Here is a 6,868-nt window from a genome sequence, read left to right as displayed (position 1 = left end):
TAGACATAACTTCTACAGTTTTTGATCAATTGAATTTTTTCATTTAGACTTTAATAATAGCTCAGGTTGCTTATAGTTGCTGGCGTGTGTAATGTGACACACTAACATTTTCTAGTTGTTCAAATATCTACTATTTCACATGTAAATTTGCATAATTAATCAACAATTCTTAAATTTAATAATGCTATACCAGGATCACATACATGTGAGAAGATATAATATCTCAAGAGACTAAAACAAATATCTTAATGAGTATACAACAAAAAAAAACATTGCTCTCTTTATCAAGATATTATATATATCATATATAAATAAGTATGTTTAGATGAGAGATGGATTATTCTGGGCTAGATTAGTAATGGTCAAACTCATAAAACATTGAAATTTGAGTTTTGCTTTGTCTTTGAATTTAATATTTCTCTTACTATGTCCATAGTCAATCAGACTTTGCTTCTGAGGTTTTAAAGTTTCCAATACTATGTCCATAGTCAGTTTTAATGATTGGAGAGGGCTGCTGAGGGCAGTGTAAGTTTTGCTAGACTCTTGACAACCAATACAATTCTCTTTCATATTGAATGCCAACTAGCAGAAGGAATTTATTTATTCTAGCACTGATAGTCTGGATGCAAAACCCAATGCTCAGAATAGTGCATGGAGATTTCTCCACCCTCAGCAAGGGAGAGAGTGGGGGATCTCCTCAACGCAAAGGAAGGATGTGGGCTAACATGTTCTGCACTGCTAGAGATAGTAGAGGAACAAGAGGGGAAAGTGTAGATTACAAATTCAAGTTTCACTTTTTGACACAACAGCAAATTTGTATCTGGTGATACTGTTATGAGTAGTCAGCTATTGTCTTCTTGATTTTAATGATGCCTGTGTATGATAAAAATAAAATTTTACTAATTTCTCTGCAATGATCATGCCAGTTGAGTTATTTTATTGCCCTAACACCCTTTATATTAAAACTTGCCAGTAACAATGACTTTGAGAGGTATTATCTACAAAGAATATGAAGTTTCAACTGTACTGTTTTGAAGTAAAGATATCAACATTTATCAAGTTGCTGAATGAGTTGCTTCAAATCTCACAGAAAAAGAAAACTTCTTAATACTCAATGGCAGGTGAAAAGTGAGATGAGATAAAGGGAGATTTTTTTTTAATTCAAGTGAGCCCCTCTAAGGAATACATGTAAAAAGTATTACAAACACCCGTCATAGCCTTCAGAAAGACCCTTAGCTTTCAGGAAAGGTGAAACACAAGAGTTAGCCGTGTAATAGCCTCATTTGCTGAGGCAGAGTTAGTCATGTCTGTTTGTCCAGAGTCCTGTCAGATTGTCCCCCAACCTTTATCCCCACACACCACTTTCATTCTAAAAGTGAAAAACAATAGACAATATTTTCCATGCTCCTCTTCATAGAGGAGGTCCTCTCTATCTCTTCCATCTCAATCTAAGGAACAACAACAAAATGCAGCAAGCTAGAGTCTTGACATTGGAGCTTATTATTATTATTATTATTATTATTATTATTATTATTTTGACCATTTATTTAATGAGCCTTCCTGCAAGAAAAAGGGAGAACAAGTTCATAATGGGCTCTTGAGCATTAGCCCCTGTGTTCTTGCTTCTGAAAGAGTTAAGAATACTGTTTAATAAGAGAAGTCAGGTGATTAGATTCTTGGTAAGTTCTAAAGAAGAAAAATAATTGTTTTCAGATGTTGCCCAGAATGACTGAGGCAGGAGATCCTGAGCTTTTTTCCCTTGAGGCTGATGGAAATGTTTTTCTTCTCCTAAATATTTGCAATTATCTTGTCAGTGTTTGCCTCTCCGCTCATGAGGACTCAGTGTGAACATACACTGCCTCCCTCTCAGATGAGTATATATTGCCTTCATATGATAGTATGCTGGAGTTATCACTTTCTATTTCCCATCATGCAGCAGTACACCTGAATGAACTCCAAAGTGCTCAGAAATGCTGAGGCTAGCAGTTGAAGCATGGTCTTTGAGGATGTCCCCACATCATTACCCTGTCAGTCAAATGTGGCACGATAGAATAGAAGATTCCTTTATTCTCTAACAGCATAGTCTGCAGAGAACTTGAGATTAATTTTGATGTAGGAAATACTGCTTCAGAGTCTTGCTGTGAGCATCACGCTGCATGGATGCACAGACTCTTCAAAATTTGTGTGTGTTTCATGTTCATAAGCAATAGACTTTTAATGAAAAGCTTCTTGTATTCTACGTAATAAGCACACATACTAAATAAATTTTAAATCATTGAATTTTAGATCCTGCTAATTTCTCAAAGATAATCTAAACTAAGAAATGCTACAAGTTTGTATAATGGAAATTGTTAGTATTCAAAATTGTTGCATTTTTTCAGTTATAAAAATGTAGGTTAAAGTGACTAAATTTGATATCTAATTTCTACAAGATAGTGCATAACAAAGATGGGAAATAAAGTCCTTTTAACTCATCCTCAACTCTGATTGTGGCTTATTTTATCACGTTTAAGTTGAGACATAAACACAAATATACCACTCAATTAATCGATGATATATGTACACTCAAAGGTGCACTATAATTAGACAGATCTGTAGTCTTATGGTTTGTATTTATTCTCTGTAAGCAGTATTCAAACTACGTTAGTACAATTCTATGGAAATTTGAAACAGACTTAGTATGGTAAACTTCCCTTTGTTTAAATGTTACCTAGAAGCTAAAGTCTCTGAGTTTAACTATCCCTACCTTCTCTAATCCTTTCTCAGTTTCATACTCTAATAGTACATGAAGATAGTCTTGATGTTTATAAGATTCTTTGCATTTAAAGTTAAAAATGAGGTCCAGTGGAGCTGGTGAGGTAGTATAGTGCTTGTCTTACATCTTACCAGTCTGAGTCTGATCCCCAGTACACCAGATGGTCCCCAAGCCAGTCAGGAATGATCCTTCAGCAGAGAGTCAGAATAATCCCTGAGCAGTGTTAGGGATGGTCCAAACCCCAAAAATAAAAAAATAAATAAAATGTGGCCAAGTGCAGATCACTGTGCCATGATAAAGGAACAAGACTTTATTGCTCTATTATAAGCATTATTTCATGTTCTGCTGTTGAAATCTGTCCTCTTTTAGAGCTAAAGCAAAGAACACAAAATGTTTTGCCATCCATGATATAGGCTAATATCACAAGAGGGGAGGAGTGAAGTATTTTTATTTTCCCCCTCTTTATGATGTTAATGTCTATCAAAAATCCACCTCATTTAATGCAAAATTAAAAATTCATAACCTGTGAAACCCATAAAAACTTTGTTCCAGAAAATCCCGGACTACCACTAGATTAAATATAGTAAATTTTGTTTGTGATTGTATAAACAAACTGTAAAAAAATAACTTGAAAAATTTCTTTGACCCTGCTTTTTGCCATTTGAATGGTCATGGTTGAATGGAAAATCAATGAAGTGCTATGAGAATTGCACCTCAGTGTTGCCGACAAGCCACACAAAAATCCAACTTTTCACATGAGATAGAGATTGCCTTTGCTTCATTTACTCTCTTAAGACACATTAAAATCAAAGCAATCACCCCATTTGGCCATCTGTCAATGCTCACAACACAGTAAGCAAGTCGACTTTGTTCCTAGATCACCAGAATAGGAGGATGTTTTGTTGTTGTAGTAAATGGTTTTAAGCCCAAGAAATAAATCAATGCAATTTATAAAGTTGGGGTGGAAATGTGAGATGCAGTCTTCAAAACTACAGAAAATTATGTATGGATGAGTTACAATAAATAAAGCATAGCTTTAGCACTTTTCAGAAATAAATGATAAAGATGAAATAAATTAATGGATAGCCTTTTCTTTGGAATCATCTCTGGCTTCACAAAAAATGCATCAATAATCCTTTGCTCATTAAATTGCAAATTTCACATTTGAATGTAATATGGTAAATAATAGTTCTCAATTTCCCTTCTAAAGTTCAATTTCCTAAGTTTTGTTTAGAAAAGACTCAAACTTGAAAACCTAGTTTCGGAAAGTTCCTAGACAGATGTTCTCCTGTTCAACAATGCGCTGCCTTTTAACAATGACTTGTACTTTCAGACTGAGCACACTGAATCCAGTTTACTGACCCTGAACTCAGTTAAACACAAGTGATTGCTTGGCTGGTGCTGATTAACTGATATGTGTAGCCAACAGCTTCAGAGCTGTTTCAGGGAACAGTGACAGCCTAGGCCTGGCTGACAAGATGCCAGAGGCTCTTGTCCTTCTCCAAGTAGGCAGCCAAACTCCACGTCTACTTCCTTGGACTATTTATACATTGGTGGGTAGTACTGAGACTCAGCAACTATTCAAAAGTCAGTTTCTTGCAGAATTTTGTAAATTAGTTTCATAAAAAGGTTTGTAATTTTTATCTGTTGGAAAAATAAAAACTGTTAATTTATATGTTTATTAAAGAAAAATAACTGAACAATAAAAATTCCAGTCAAAACAATTTGTTCTCAACAAAACTTCTTTCTCAAGACAAATAATTTTGATAAAAATTTCACTAATATCTCATATGATATCATATTATCACTGTTTCTAAAAAGTAAAACAAAGTGTCTCCTGAAATATGTTCTCTGTAACACAAATTTCACAAATTCATAGATAGTCTGGCTAAGGCAATATTTTATAACATTACTTTATATCTTTGGAGACAGCCATAGCCTACATTTGAATTCAGAAAAATTCCTCAATTAAAAATGTAAGGTTTAGGTTTCAACTAGTTTTTTGCAGAATTAATTTTTCAAGAAGACTCTTTGTAAACTTCAACTAATGATATCTGTGACAATTTTATAAAGAAGACAATGATAGCTTTTTACCATTCTTAAGAATGTCCCTGCAATTCACAAATGCTGGGGTGGAGAGACAGTACAGCAAGTAAAGCACTTGCCCTCCATGGTCACTAAACCGGAGTTCAATCCCCACACCACTTCTAGTCCCCTAAGTACCAAGCCAGGAGTAAGTCCTGAGTAGTTACTGTTGTGAAACAACATACTCCCCACTCAAAAAGAAAAAAGAAAAAGAATAATTTACAAACATTGGTTCATTCAGTACAACTTCATTTTCACATTCTCCTTATAATTTTCCAGAAGAAAGTTGCAACAGTTTAAGAAATTGCTTTTATTTTAAATTGTTATAGCAACAAGAAGTGTATGAAATCAAAGAGATAGTACAGAAATTAAAGCAGTTGTCTTGCACGTGACGAACTCCATTCTGATCCCTGGCGCTGCATGTGGTCCTCCAAGCATTGCAGGAGTGATCCATAAGTGTAAAGCCAGGAACAGTCCTGAGTACAGGTGAGTTTTCACCAACTCACCATAGAAAAAGAAGTTTAACTGTCAATAGTACACAGAAAGATCAAATATGGTATTGACATAAGAGAATGTTCTTCAGAATTTATAAATGTGGACCAAAAATAAACACAATCACAAAGGAGTTTTCACAGATACATTAAATCAAATAAATTAAGAAAATAATGGAAGTTTTGCACACAACTACCTAAATAAATTAAAAATTTTTTAAAGTATGCATACATTAAAGGCCTTTTATGCATACATTAGTATATAATTAATACAGCATAGGTTATGCATGTGATATGAAGGCCTTAGAACCATATCAAAGCGAAGCTAAAAGACATGCAAAATGCACTGGAGCTGAGGGTTTAAGTATACCTCAAAAGCTAACAATCAAAAGCTAAAGAGTGTATTTTGCATGAGGAGACCTTAAGTTTGACCCCTGGCATAGCATCAGCCTTCTGAACAAATCCAAAGTATGGCCCTTATGGTTCCCAGCACTACCAGGCCCAAGATCTGTGTGAGTATCATATCCTCACAGCCTGCTTGTGCATTGCAGGAACTTGTTCCTAGCTTCCCAAGAAATGCTTAGTAAGCTCCCAGAAATGAATAAATAAATAAATAAATAAATAAATAGGTTTACCAGAGTTGAGTGCCCATGAACTAGTGGGAAGAAGAATGAACTAGTAGAAAAAGACAATAAAGAAAATATAAATAAATTAAAATGCAATGCAAAAACACAATCCAATGCAATACAATAAACACAATGTATTAAGCACTTTTATTGCTTCAATGAGGATAAAAAATGTAGATGAAATGCTAAATGTACAGATGCTAAAATGTCATGCATGGTTCTTGTAGCCCCTAAATTTTGACTCCAGAGTTGTAGCAACAGAGAACCACACTTATCTTTGTTTTCATTATCTAGACTAGAATAGTGCTTCTTTTTTCACTGTCACTCTTACTGTCTCTGTCCTTTCATTGTTCATTGATTTGCTTGAGTGGGCCCAGTAACATTGTGAGACTTGTTGTTACTGTGTTTGGCATATCGTGCACATCACGGTAGCTAACCACACTTTGTGTGCAGGCGAGATGCTCTCTGTAGATTGCCATGATCTTTGAGAGAGGCAGAGAAATCGAACTTGGGTGGACCGGGTCAGCCGTGTGCAAGGCAAACGCACTACTTGGTGTGCTATCGCTCCAGCCCTTTTTAAAAAAAAATATTTTATTTTTATAAAGTAGTTCACAATATTTGATTACAATTAATATTCAAACACAATGCCACCACCATTACACCTTCCAACCACCGTATTTCAGATGTTTCCATTCTGAGTCCTAAGCCCTGCCCCAAGCAGAACCAAAATAATTTACTTTGTGTTGTATGTTAAGAACAAACCGCTGAAAATGATCCAAATATGTTTTCTTAGAGGAAGACGTGTGAAGACTGTTGTATTTCACTCAGGGGCCACTAGTCCCTTCTATAAGAGATTATTAACCTGTTGCTAAAGGTTGAGTCTTGTGTGCATAGATAGATAGATAGATAGA

This window comes from Sorex fumeus, unplaced genomic scaffold (genome assembly GCF_029834395.1).
Source record: "Sorex fumeus unplaced genomic scaffold, SorFum_2.1 ptg000002l, whole genome shotgun sequence".
NCBI lineage: Eukaryota > Metazoa > Chordata > Mammalia > Eulipotyphla > Soricidae > Sorex > Sorex fumeus.
The sequence above is the reverse complement of the archived record's forward strand: the minus strand, read 5'-3'. Positions refer to the sequence as shown.